This window comes from Chelonia mydas, chromosome 3 (assembly GCF_015237465.2).
Source record: "Chelonia mydas isolate rCheMyd1 chromosome 3, rCheMyd1.pri.v2, whole genome shotgun sequence".
Classification (NCBI taxonomy): Eukaryota; Metazoa; Chordata; order Testudines; family Cheloniidae; genus Chelonia; species Chelonia mydas.
In genome coordinates this window covers 39,381,788-39,396,560 of record NC_057851.1, presented here as the reverse complement: position 1 = coordinate 39,396,560, position 14,773 = coordinate 39,381,788, and positions in this window count along the sequence as shown.

Here is a 14,773-nt window from a genome sequence, read left to right as displayed (position 1 = left end):
AAAAGTGGGATGGGAAATTGAATGACATTTTTATGAACCAGCAGTGAAGCTGAAAGGACAAATGCAGAATTCACACCAGGATGAGAAAAAGGCTAGCATCTGTATTTGTTCAGGGCTGGAAGCAATTGTGATGCTGCAGCTCTTTGGTGGGGGAATTCCTCTCACGGCTGCCAGTGATAGCAGCTCTCAGTGTATGCAATGGAGATGGCTGGGCAGCTCTCTTCGGTAGCATGACACACTTTAAACATCAAAAATGTTTTCCAAAGTGAAGGTGATTTCCCGGAAATCTCTTTGCAGTATAAGGTATAGTAAGTGGGGAAAACCCTGCAATAAATTTTGCTGGGGCAAGGCATTATCAGCCTACTGTTGAGACGAAGTTCTGGACAAGCTGGACAAGTTCTGAGTTCAGGACTATTTTTGACATGTTTTCCTTAGACAGCTTTTGAGATAATGCAGAAAGGTGATAATGAATGAAACAAATACCTATCAGTGTAATTACAGCCCATTCCTGTAAGGTTTACTCACATGAGTGTTCCCATTTAAGTCAAGACCACTACTTGCAGAGTCAGGTGCAATAACATTTATGTATGGAATGGTGATACACACCATTCCTTTAAATGCACAGCACTGCGTAAACTAACTGTGCCACGTATTTTCTTCCCTTGATTAGGAAGGGGTAGATTAGAACATACATGATCCGAAACTCAAATTCAAAATATGCTTATAAAATGCATCCTGAACATTAATATAACAGATGAAAAATGTCTTCACAGAATTTATCTTGCACTCTAACCAACCTCCAGAAAACTTTTTGAAGTTAAGTACTTTGCTGGATATTATACTCTTCTTTGTTACCTTGTGCTCCCCCTTCATCTGTTTGTTGTAGCCACTGGTTGTGGCTCTGTAATGGAGTTTACAAACCCCATACATAGGATAGGAGCAGAAGAAAGAGGAGTGTCTTCCTTGATTACAAGCAATCAGGCTGATCATTCTCCATAGAGCTGTCAGAAGTGCCAATCATGGAGGCATGCACCCACAGCTGTGACCAATAAATTAAACAAACCTAGCTATAAGGAAGAAGAAGAAGGGAGAAGCATGAAATAGCACAGAGGCAACATACCCGTGCTAGGCTGCCACAAAGAAACTGACAAGGAGATAAAAGAAGACTGCAAGCTCTCGTGTTTAAGGGCTGATAGACTCAATTTAGGTTAAGAAATGTGGTCTAACTGTAGGTGAATTGAAGGGGACCAGTTAGGAGAAAGTTGGGGCCGCTAGAGAGACTGCACCAAGAATAGTCCTCAGTCTTAGATTATTAATTCTTTGGAGCAGGTGTCATCTTTTTTTGAGTGTTAATACAGTGCCTAGCACAATGGGGTCTTCATCCCTGATTTGCAGCCTGAGGCATTACTGACAAAAAAAAATACACCTGATGGGTGTTTGGAATGATTCTCTGAATTGCATCAGAAACTTGGATTTCTCTGTATCACCAAATCAGATAGCAATCCTTGTGGGGGTGAACTGAGAGGAAAGGTAGAGATTTCAAAATATATTTATGGGTAAAATAAATTATTCTGGAACTGAAAAGGGGGCTACAAATGCTAAAATGATACATACTGTACCTTCATCACCACTAGAAATCCTCGTGAAGAAAAAACTGCAGCAGATTCTGCACATGCCTGTGTTGCCTCTTTCTGTCTCTGCCAGATACTGAACCTTCTGACTTTTACAGAACTTAACTGGAGCAAGACCTACTTGAGATCTGCAGTTGCTTGATTTTCAGAAAGACTCTCATGAGTAGAACATGAACACACACAAACCTCAATTCAGGAAGCCAGTGGGACTGAAACATGCAGTTAAAGTTAAGCACATGCTGAAGTGTTTTCCTGAATAGGTCCCAAAAGCGTGATACATGTCAGTCTGATTAATGAATTTGCACACATAGTGGTCACCAGTGATACTGCCAAGAATGACCTTGAGTGGATCACTGCAGACTATGTGGCTCTGGGAAGAAGGATAAAGGAGTTTGAGGTGCAAGTGATCTTCTCGTCCATCCTCCCCATGGAAGGAAAAGGCCTGAGTAGAGACCGTCGAATCGTGGAAGTCAACGAATGGCTACACAGGTGGTGTCGGAGAATAGGCTTTGGATTCTTTGACCATGGGATGGTGTTCCAAGAAGGAGGAGTGCTAGGCAGAGACGGGCTCCACCTAACGAAGAGAGGGAAGAGCATCTTCGCAAGCAGGCTGGCTAACCTAGTGAGGAGGGCTTTAAACTAGGTTCACCAGGGGAAGGAGACCAAAGCCCTGAGGTAAGTGGGGATGTGGGATACCGGGAGGAAGCACGAGCAGGAGGGAAAGGGGAGGGCTCCTGCCTCATACTGAGAAAGAGGGACGATCAGCGAGTTATCTCAAGTGCCTATACACAAATGCAAGAAGCCTGGGAAACAAGCAGGGAGAACTGGAAGTCCTGGCACAGTCAAGGAATTATGATGTGATTGGAATAACAGAGATTTGGTGAGATAACTCACATGACTGGAGTACTGTCATGGATGGATATAAACTGTTCAGGAAGGACAGACAGGGCAGAAAAGGTGGGGGAGTTGCATAGTATGTAAGGAAGCAGTATGACTGCTCAGAGCTAAAGTATGAAACTGCAGAAAAACCTGAGAGTCTCTGGATTAAGTTTAGAAGTGTGAGCAACAAGGGTGATGTCATGGTGGGAATCTGCTATAGACCACCGGATCGGGGGGATGAGGTGGACGAGGCTTTCTTCCGGCAACTAACGGAAGTTACTAGATCACAGGCCCTGGTTCTCATGGGAGACTTCAATCACGCTGATATCTGGTGGGAGAGCAATACAGTAGTGCACAGACAATGCAGGAAGTTTTTGGGAAATGTAGGGGACAATTTCCTGCTGCAAGTGCTGGAGGAACCAACTAGGGGAGGAGTTCTTCTTGACCTGCTGCTCACAAACCGGGAAGAATTAGTAGGGGAAGCAAAAGTGGATGGGAACCTGGGAGGCAATGACCATGAGATGGTCGAGTTCAGGATCCTGACACAGGGAAGAAAGGAGAGCAGCAGAATATGGACCCTGGACTTCAGAAAAGCAGACTTTGACTCCCTCAGGGAATTGATGGGCAGGATCCCCTGGGAGAATAACATGAGGGGGAAAGGAGTCCAGGAGAGTTCGCTGTATTTTAAAGAATCCTTATTGAGGTTACCAGGACAAACCATCCCGATGTGTAGAAAGAATAGTAAATATGGCAGGGGACCAGCTTGGCTTACAGTGAAATCCTTGCTGATCTTAAACACAAAAAAGAAGCTTACAAGATGTGGAAGATTGGACAAGTGACCAGGGAAGAGTATAAAAATATTGCTTGGGCATGCAGGAGTGAAATCAGGAAGGCCAAATCACACCTGGAGTTGCAGCTAGCAAGAGATGTTAAGAGTAACAAGAAGGGTTTCTTCAGGTATGTTAGCAACAAGAAGAAAGTCAAGGAAAGTATGGGCCCCTTACTGAATGAGGGAGGCAACCTAGTGACAGAGGATGTGGAAAAAGCTAATGTACTCAATGCTTTTTTTTGCCTCTGTCTTCACGAACAAGGTCAGCTCCCAGACTACTGCACTGGACAGCACAGCATGGGGAGGAGGTGACCAGCTCTCTGTGGAGAAAGAAGTGGTTCGGGACTATTTAGAAAAGCTGGACAAGCACAAGTCCATGGGGCCAGATGCGCTGCATCTGAGAGTGCTAAAGGAGTTGGCGGATGTGATTGCAGAGCCATTGGCCATTATCTTTAAAAACTCATGGCGATCGGGGGAAGTCCCGGACGACTGGAAAAAGGCTAATATAGTGCCCATCTTTAAAAAAAGGAAGAAGGATCTTGGGAACAACAGGCCAGTTAGCCTCACCTCAGTCCCTGGAAAAATCATGGAGCAGGTCCTCAAGAAATCAATTCTGAAGCACTTAAAGGAGAGGAAAGTGATCAGGAACAGTCAGCACGGATTCACCAAGGGCAAGTCATGCCTGACTAATCTAATTGCCTTCTATGATGAGATAACTGACTCTGTGGGTGAGGGGAAAGCAGTGGACGTGTTGTTCCTTGACTTTAGCAAAGCTTTTGACATGGTCTCCCACAGTATTCTTACCAGCAAGTTAAAGAAGTATGGGCTGGATGAATGGACTATAAGCTGGATAGAAAGTTGGCTAGATTGTCGGGCTCAACAGGTAGTGATCCATGTCTAGTTGGCAGATGGTATCAAGTGGAGTGCCCCAAGGGTCGGACCTGGGGCCGGTTTTGTTCAATATCTTCATAAATGATCTGGAGGATGGTGTGGATTGCACCCTCAGCAAGTTTGCAAATGACACTAAACTGGGAGGAGAGGTAGATACGCTGGAGGTTATGGATAGGATACAGAGGGCCCTGGACAAATTAGAGGATTGGGCCAAAAGAAATCTGATGAGGTTCAACAAGGACAAGTGCAGAGTCCTGCACTTAGGATGGAAGAATCCCATGCATTGCTACAGACTAGGGACCAAATGGCTCGGCAGCAGTTTTTCAGAAAAGGACCTAGGGGTTACAGTGGACAAGAAGCTGGATATGAGTCAACAGTGTGCCCTTGTTGCCAAGAAGGCCAATGGCATTTTGGGATGTATAAGTAGGGGCATTGCCAGCAGATCGAGGGACATGATCGTTCCCCTCTATTCGACATTGGTGAGGCCTCATCTGGAGTACTGTGCCCAGTTTTTGGACCCACACTACAAGAAGGATGTGGAAAAATTGGAAAGAGTCTAGCGGAGGGCAACAAAAATGATTAGGGGACTGGGACACATGACTTATGAGGAGAGGCTGAGGGAACTGGGATTGTTTAGTCTGCGGAAGAGAAGAATGAGGGGGGATTTGATAGCTGATTTCAACTACCTGAAAGGGGGTTCCAAAGAAGATGGATCTAGACTGTTCTCAGTGGTAGCAGATGACAGAACAAGGAGTAATGGTCTCAAGTTGCAGTGGGGGAGGTTTAGGTTGCATATTAGGAAAAACTTTTTCACTAGTTTCACTAATGAAGCACTGGAATGTGTTACCTAGGGAGGTGGTGGAATCTCCTTCCTTAGAAGTTTTTAAGGTCAGGCTTGACAAAGCCCTGGCTGGGATGATTTAGTTGGGGATTGGTCCTGCTTTGAGGAGGGGGTTGGACTAGATGACCTCCTGAGGTCCCTTCCAACCCTGATATGCTATGATTCTATGAAGGTATGTCTAATAAATTTCCCTGTATACATTTATGTAAATATTTAATATTTTAGAAGTTACTACTTTGAGACAGTGAAAAGAAAATGTCTGAAAATGCCAAGTGCTGTATCCATTGCTGTAGAAGACAGAATGATTAATATTAAATAATTGCAGACAGAGGGTCATTCCATTCACTAATTAAGGTACCACGCAATATATGCAGTACCCATTGCTTATCACCTCCACAAATGAAAATGTTAGTGTACTGTACTGTTGAATTTCTTTGTAAATAGCTATGCTAAAACTAGGTAAAAAAAACTAATTAGAAAGTCACCTATTTAAACCACACTGCAAATATGTAACAACATTAATTCAAATATTCATTTTCTGCCTCAACTGATTGCCAGAACATCATTCATTGGGGGAACTAACCTGAAACAGTATTGAGCCCACTTCGTTAAAAAATTATACATTTGTTAAATGGGGTTTTTGCACTCTTTATTCAAAGGAAGTGGGGCATGCCCAATTTTCAGTTAAGCTATATGTGACTGAAAGTCATTGGAATTACATGTCTTGCAAATGGTTATTTCTCCGTCATGAATTCAAGTACTTGTGGCACCTTAGAGACTAACCAATTTATTTTAGCATAAGCTTTCGTGAGCTACAGCTACAGAGGATGTTTTATACACACAGACCATGAAAAAATGGGTGTTTATCACTTCAAAAGGTTTTCTCTCCCCCCACCCCACTCTCCTGCTGGTAATAGCTTATCTAAAGTGATCACACTCCTTACAATGTGTATGATAATCAAGGTGGGCCATTTCCAGCACAAATCCAGGGTTTAACAAGAACGTCTGAGGAACAGTTGCGGGGGGGGGACAAGGGGAAATAGGTTACCTTGCATAATGACTTAGCCACTCCCAGTCTCTATTCAAGCCTAAGTTAATTGTATCCAGTTTGCAAATTAATTCCAATTCAGCAGTCTCTCGCTGGAGTCTGGTTTTGAAGTTTTTCTGTTGTAATATCGCAACTTTCATGTCTGTAATCACGTGACTAGAGAGATTGAAGTGTTCTCCGACTGGTTTATGAATGTTATAATTCTTGACATCTGATTTGTGTCCATTTATTCTTTTACGTAGAGACTGTCCGGTTTGACCAATGTACATGGCAGAGGGGCATTGCTTGCACATGATGGCATATATCACATTGGTAGATGTGCAGGTGAATGAGCCTCTGATAGTGTGGCTGATGTTATTAGGCCCTGTGATGGTGTCCCCTGAATAGATATGTGGGCACAGTTGGCAACGGGCTTTGTTGCAAGGATAGGTTCCTGGGTTAGTGGTTCTGTTGTGTGGTATGTAGTTGCTGGTGAGTATTTGCTTCAGGTTGGGGGACTGTCTGTAGGCAAGGACTGGCCTGTCTCCCAAGATTTGTGAGAGTGTTGGGTCGTCCTTCAGGATAGGTTGTAGATCCTTGATAGTGCATTGGAGAGGTTTTAGTTGGGGGCTGAAGGTGACGGCTAGTGGCGTTCTGTTATTTTCTTTGTTAGGCCTGTCCTGTAGTAGGTGACTTCTGGGTACTCTTCTGGCTCTGTCAATCTGTTTCTTCACTTCAGCAGGTGAGTATTGTAGTTGTAAGAATGCTTGATAGAGATCTTGTAGGTGTTTGTCTCTGTCTGAGGGGTTGGAGCAAATGTGGTTGTATTGTAGAGCTTGGCTGTAGACGATGGACCATGTGATGTGGTCTGGGTGAAAACTGGAGGCATGTAGGTAGGAATAGCGGTCAGTAGGTTTCTGGTATAGGGTGGTGTTTATGTGACCATCGCTTATTAGCACCATAGTGTCCAGGAAGTGGATCTCTTATGTGGACTGGACCAGGCTGAGGTTGATGGTGGGATGGAAATTGTTGAAATCATGGTGGAATTCCTCAAGGGCTTCTTTTCCATGGGTCCAAATGATGAAGATGTCATAAATATAGTGCAAGTAGAGTAGGGGCATTAGGGGACGAGAACTGAGGAAGCGTTGTTCTAAGTCAGCCATAAAAATGTTGGCATACTGTGGGGCCATGCGGGTACCCATAGCAGTGCCACTGATTTGAAGGTATACATTGTCCCCAAATGTGAAATAGTAATAGGTGAGGACAAAGTCACAAAGTTCAGCCACCAGGTTTGCCGTGACGTTATCAGGGATAGTGTTCCTGATGGCTTGTAGTCCATCTTTGTGTGGAATGTTGGTGTAGAGGGCTTCTACATCCATAGTGGCCAGTATGGTATTTTCAGGAAGATCACCAATGGATTGTAGTTTCCTTAGGAAGTCAGTGGTGTCTCGAAGATAGCTGGGAATGCTGGTAGCGTAGGGCCTGAGGAGGGAGTCTACATAGCCAGAAAATCCTGCTGTCAGGGTGCCAATGCCTGAGATGATGAGGCGCCCAGGATTTCCAGGTTTATGGATCTTGGGTAGTAGATAGAATATCCCAGGTCGGGGTTCCAGGGGTGTGTCTATGCGGATTTGATCTTGTGCTTTTTCAGGGAGTTTCTTGAGCAAATTCTGTAGTTTCTTTTGGTAACCCTCAGTGGGATCAGAGGGTAATGGCTTGTAGAAAGTGGTGTTGGAGGGCTGCCGAGCAGCCTCTTGTTCATATTCCGACCTATTCATGATGACAACAGCACCTCCTTTGTCAGCCTTTTTGATTATGATGTCAGAGTTGTTTCTGAGGCTGTGGATGGCATTGTTTCTGCACGGCTGAGGTTGTGGGGCAACATTCATAAACCAGTCGGAGAACACTTCAATCTCTCTGGTCACACGATTACAGACATGAAAGTTGTGATATTACAACAGAAAAACTTCAAAACCAGACTCCAGCGAGAGACTGCTGAATTGGAATTCATTTGCAAATTGGATACAATTAACTTAGGCTTGAATAGAGACTGGGAGTGGCTAAGTCATTATGCAAGGTAACCTATTTCCCCTTGTTTTTTCCTACCCCTCCCCCCCTCACTGTTCCTCAGACGTTCTTGTTAAACCCTGGATTTGTGCTGGAAATGGCCCACCTTGATTATCATACACATTGTAAGGAGTGTGATCACTTTAGATAAGCTATTACCAGCAGGAGAGTGGGGTGGGGGGAGAGAAAACCTTTTGAAGTAATAAACACCCATTTTTTCATGGTCTGTCTGTATAAAACATCCTCACTGCATTTTCCACTTTATGCATCCGATGAAGTGAGCTGTAGTTAACGAAAGCTTATGCTCAAATAAATTGGTTAGTCTCTAAGGTGCCACAAGTACTCCTTTTCCTTTTTCCGAATACAGACTAACACGGCTGCTACTCTGAAACCTATCATGAATTCGGTGCATCACAGAGCCCTACAAGAATGACACCAAATAGGATTGAAAAGACACATTCCAAAAAATAAAATTGCATTTTATTATTTGAGGTGAAGAAAAATGGTTAGGTGTAGCTGCACAGAGCATATATGAATGAGAAGTTTTTGTACTAATTACATGGCTATTTAAGGGTGACATCCACTGTATACTCACTTCTGGAAAATTACTTGGTAATTACCATAGCAATCTGCCACGTGATGCAGTACATACAAAGTATTTCTAATGCTTATTAAAATAGCAATTAGTCCTCCAATTATATCCTAACCTAACCCTTTCACATTTGAACAGAATGTTTCTCTACAAGTCAGTTATTTTAATGGATTTGTGCTTATTATATTTTAATTTGTTCTTTCTTAATTTTGCATTTTCATAATTTTTTTTAGGGTGGAAGATATTATTAAGGAGTTTGAGAATTAAAAGAGGTGATCTAACTTATTTAGAATTTACAAATGCTCATGCTGCTAGCCAGGATGCAGCTTTGATGGGGCTGGGAGTAGTGGAGATGCCTCCTGGGGCAACGGAGGGAGGGGAGAGCGCTCCATTGGGAGCAGGTGATACTGTGTTTTAAGTGACTTCTCTCCTTTCCTTTCCTCCCTCCTTTGCCTTTAACAAGTGGAAGGTCGGGTTCAGTGCTGCATTGGGTCCTGGACTCTGGGGCCTATGTCACCCGACATTGCTGCCTTTGGGTGCTGGGGGTGGTGATGAGGCTGGATGATTGGCTCCCATTTGTTGGTAGTGGAGCATGAGGAAGGTTGATGCAGTTTGTTGGCTAGATAGGGTAGCCAGTGGGGTTCCCTATTTCAGTCCCACCCTCCACACTATTATTTGAGTTGCTGGATCTCTGGTAATACCAGGGACTTGCCCGATGACTAGTTTTGGTATCTGAAAGGGATTTTTTCTGTAAGGCAAAATTTGCACACTGCTTTGTGGGTTTTTTCAGCTTCCACCCAGAACACAGGAGGTCTGGTCTAATGGTTTAAATTACAATTGTCACAACTTTGGTGAGTTCCAGTGTAGTTGGTGGATTCATTAGAAAGAGTGCAACTGAGATCTCAGTAATGCAGTGAGCTGCTTGGGCATCAGTTTTGGGCACTCACATGCCATGTGAGTGCATTTGCCTCTGTATCTCATGTAGCTTGTGGTTCTTCTCATCCTTTCTCTCCTATCTCCAGTGTGGAGGAGGGGAGCAGTTCAATACTCTGACTTCCAGGCAGGGTCCTTTGGCAGGCCTGAGGGTGTAGAGGGGGCATGGCCTACATACTCATCTTGAGGTGCCACCGGTGCTTATTGAGTTCTGCACTGGAACAACCCTGCTGGGCATTTCGGCATGCATACGTCAAAGCTGATTCCCCACTCTGGTACTTCAAGTGCAGAAGGTGGAGGCCCGCAAGGATTCTAAAAATTAATACTTGCCACTCCAGGCTTGTATTAAACTCTGCAGGTTACAGCTTTTCTCTGACCTTGGCTTGGTAAACGCTGCCACCACCCAAGACAAAAACTGCCTCTTGCAAATCCTAGAAAAACTCATTTGGGAAGTTTTCCCTGAGGCCCCTTGGCTTTTTCTCCCCTCCCTCGGGGAAGCCGAGAAAGAAAACCAAGGAAATTAGCTGTTGCCACAGCATATGCACAAACAGCATATGCACAAACCTCTTAGGACACCAAAAATCCAATCCTGTTCTTAAAAAATGTAAATTTTATTAAAACCAAAAAGAAAGAAAATACATCTAGAACTTAGGCTTCTGGTAGATTTTAAATGAGCAATTCCAAAAACTAAGCACCCAAAATAGCTTTCTTGGGGGTTCAGCTTAAAGGTTACAAGCAAACAAAAGCATCTGGGTTTAGCAAGCCTGACAGAAAATAAAAGAAATAAACCTAATTGTGTCTTTCTAGACATTTCCTAACCTATTGACATATTTGGGTAGTTCTAGGTATAATCTGATGATTTCCATACCTGGCAAAAAGCTTTTTACAGCATAGTCATAGCCCTGATTTTGGTCTGTTCCCCTCTCTCTGGAGAACAAGACAGAACACAAAGGGAAAGCTTTTTTCCTAATTTTAAAAAGTTCTAGCCTTCCCATTGGCTCTTTTGGTCAGGTGCCCACTCCCTTTTCTTTAACTGGGGGACTTTTTAACCCTTTAGAGGTAAAGCAAGCAGCCACCAAGAGGGACTTTATAGCTAACTGGCTGGCTCAGTGTCCATAAAAGGGAGCTACCCCCCCCCCCCACCCACTTCATTTATCACAGCATACTCCTCACTTAAGTATATTACAGTGTCTCTATCTCTTTCTTTCTATGTCCACATCAAAGACAACATGTGGCAGAATGTTAGTTCTTCACCACCACAAATCAACCTACTGCAGATGTAAAAACAAGTGTCTTTGCAAAAAAAAGCAATGTCAGCCCATCTCTTCTGCTATGTTACCTTCTTTTCTTGCAGCATCACATGCAGTTTTCATACTGTGTGTTCATAAAACAGACTCTGCTATCAATTGCCTTGCAGTGAAAGTCATATCATCTTCATAGCTCTGGCTATGCCCGGCAAAAGTGAAAAGCCATTAAGCCTGAGACTGAATACAGTTCTTTTGAGCTGCCTTTTTTAACCTCTCCAACTATCCTTATCTTCTCTTTTACCAGTTTCTTTATCGCCTAACGTATATTGAAGGAAGAACTGTTGAGGCAAAAAATTGAGATTATTTTTTAATCTGTAAATCTTCTAATATCTCTATATCAGGAATTCTTTAAAACACAAAGTTGTTGTTGTTATTTGTATTTACGTAGTACCTGGTGTAGCTAATTGTATGGCCTCCATTATTGTAGAATCTGAGACTGTCACAACCTTTAATGTATTTATCCTCACAATGCTTCTGTGAGGTAGAGAAGTAGTAGTGTTATTCTACAGTTGGGGAACAGAGGATTTTCAAAAGTATTTAGGCACCTAAAGATGCAGAGAAGCACCTAGTGGGATTTTCAGAGTTGAAATCAATGGGAATTAGGAACCTGAACAGTTTTGTAAATCCTATTAGGTATCTATTTGCATCTTTAGGACCAGATTTTAAAAGTATTTCAGCAACTAAGTGGCTTGTCCAAGAAGAGTGTTGAACCTGGATGTACTGTATCCTAGGCTAGCATCTTAACCACTGGACATTTCTTCCTTGAAACCTCCATTGTACTAGTACCTGTATATTACAGTGGGTCAGGATTTTTTTCAATTAATCAAAATCCCAACTTTTCTTGGGAAAGATTCCATTTCAATACATTTCTTATTTCAAAAATTTTGGCCAAAACTTTAGAAATTGTCAAAATGTCCAATTTTTTAAATGAAAAGTTACATTTTTTGTTCAAAAAGGTTTTTCTTTTTGAAATTTAAGTTAATTTATAGTACAAAAGTGTAAAAAATAAAGATTGAAATCAAAGCAAAATATTTCAACCTTTTTAAAATGTGGACACTGGGACAAGATGCAATATTCCAGTTTAAGTCTCACCAAGAGAGGTAAAATTGCCTCCCTACTCTTATCTACAAGTCCCCTGTTCATACAGCCAAGGATCACATTAATCCTTTTTGCCACAGCACCACATATGGAACTCATGTTGAGTTGTCTCTCCCTTATGATTCTTAAATCTTTTTCAGAGTCACTGCTTTATAGGCTGCTGTCCCCCATTCTGTAGGTGCGGCCTGCATTCTTTGTTCCAAGATATTGGACCTTCCCTTTGTTTCCATATGATATATTCCTTGTTTTGCATGCTTGTGAAAAAATAGAAAGTAGTAGAGTGAGTATATTCATATATCCAAGATGGTTGTTGCTAATAGGCTAATAAATGGGTAGCACTGTGCAACATGAATAAAAATGCATTATTGGCATATTCACTACATTAAAGACCAGAGAGACTGCCATATTTTCCATTCTAATCTTGTGTTCCCTAATGAGAACAATGAAATTATATTATAATAATGTTGGCTTTCTATACAACCTTTCATCAGAGAATTTCAAAACTCTTTAGAAACATTAATTAATGAAACCTTACAACACCCCTAAAAAGTAGGTAAGTTAAGGTAAGAGAAAAAAATAGGGACCGACTCTGCATGAAAATACAGTTCATATAGTTTTCCTGGAACATTGTAAAATAATGTTTTATATATGAAACTCTATATGTTCAATTTATCCATCAGGGTATTAAGATGGGCATTTAGATCTGATCTGATGACTAATACATTAACTTAATAATCTGTTTAATTTAAAAATGAATTTAGTAGTGATCTGAACTGTAATACAGATTTTCTTCAAATAGTCAACACTAGACTGAATCGTGATTGTACATATCTGACTAAAGCATATGCTACATTGTCAGGAACCATATTGATCAGTAGGTAGATAGATACATGGTTCTAGTGTGGGCAATTATACCATTCAGGATCTGTGCTTTGGACACGAATTTGAAGGCCAGATAAGAAAGCATCCCAAACTTCCCAAGTCTGTAGCTGCCTTACATTTGCCAAACCAGTTCTACCCATTTCTCTAATTAAAACATGTAAGACTTTCAGGACTTGATTGAGCGTGATTGCTCATGTATAGAAAATAGACAAGAGAGCTTTTCTTTAAATGTTATAAATAACTGTTTTAGTATTTGAAACAACAAAACAAAGGGCTAGATTCTAAGAAGCCTTTGTCCAGAGGCATAGTGGGTGGGGAGGTCAGGTGAAGCCTTCACACTCCAACCCTTTCCTGGCACACTCAAGATACAGTCAGAATGGACTGATCTTTCACTGCTACGTTAGGGGCACAGGCTGTACAAGGAAAGGAGATGGGGATGACAAGGTAGGGGAACACCAGCCTGCAGAGTGGAACTTGACGCAACACCAGGAAGAAACCTGTGCCCCCTAAAGGGGTATAATAGTGTGTTTACTCCCTCTACACACTGGGAAGCTCCAGGACAAACTTGAGGCAAAATACCTCCCAGTACTCCTTCTGGTATGGTGCAGCTCCACGGCATCTCTTACTCAGGGCTGTGCTTTAACGGCTCAACCTAGCTTTGAGTGAATATTAAAAAAAAAAAGAGAGAGAGAGAAAGCCGGCCAGGATAGTGAATGGCAATCAAGCATCTACAAGTGCCTTTTCTGGCTAGCGGTGTTATGTATTTACATAATCTCTTTCTCTAATCATTAGGCTATTGAATGGTTTGCAATCATTTATTTTTCAACTTAAATGACTTTTGAAGTGAGTTACTATGTACTAGCAAATTTAAATCAAAGCATTAAACACTGCAGTGGAATAAAAACTGGAGAAAAGAGGAAAATAATGTGCAACTCATTCTGAGCCAGCCTAGTGTGATATACAAGCTAGACTGGATAATGATTTGGGAGCAAAGTTCTGTAAGACTTGTTGGTTTTGAAGTAGATGCAAAAATGTTTGGGTTGTTTTTTTTATTATTATTATTCCTTCTCTGCGGGTTCACATCTCTTGAGCTTTGATTTTAAGGTTCTAGTGAACTCGGTTCATTATAATATTTAGCACTTGCTTCCATAGCCCTAACATGCCTCTCTAAGGTATTATTATTTCTATTTTACAGATGGGGCTATTGAGTAAGTGACTTTTCTGAAATCACACTGCAAGGTCATTGACAAAGTTGGAGTTAGAAAACAGTCCTCTGCCTCCCATTCCTATGCTTAATCCACTCAACTCCTGTTGTCTCCAACATCTGCCCCTCATTCATGATTATTCAGTTTCACCTAGTAACATGTGGACCATGCAAAGATGTGAATATTGCATGATTTTAGTGCTAAAAGAAGATTTACTTAAAGCTGGAGTCAGGTTGTAAGCCTGCAATAATTGCAATGGTTTTGAGAGCCTAGGAACTATAAATTTTAGTGAATCTTATTTCAGTTTTGTCTTTTAAGTTCAGATGAATGTAACATGATTTTATATTTCCAGTTTTTATCCATTCCTTTAACACTAAAAAAAAATCACCTCACTCAGTCTTTCCATGTTCAGTTGACTCTGAGTTGTTCCCTAAACATTTCATTCTAGAGTTCCTGTCTATTTTCCAATATGAAATTTCAATCAGCTAAGTAGGATAAATACTAAATTATGGGACAAATTCTGTCATTTCACTGTTCAGTCCCATTTAGATGGGAAAGCCAGCACTGAATTTGGATCATGATGTATAAAAT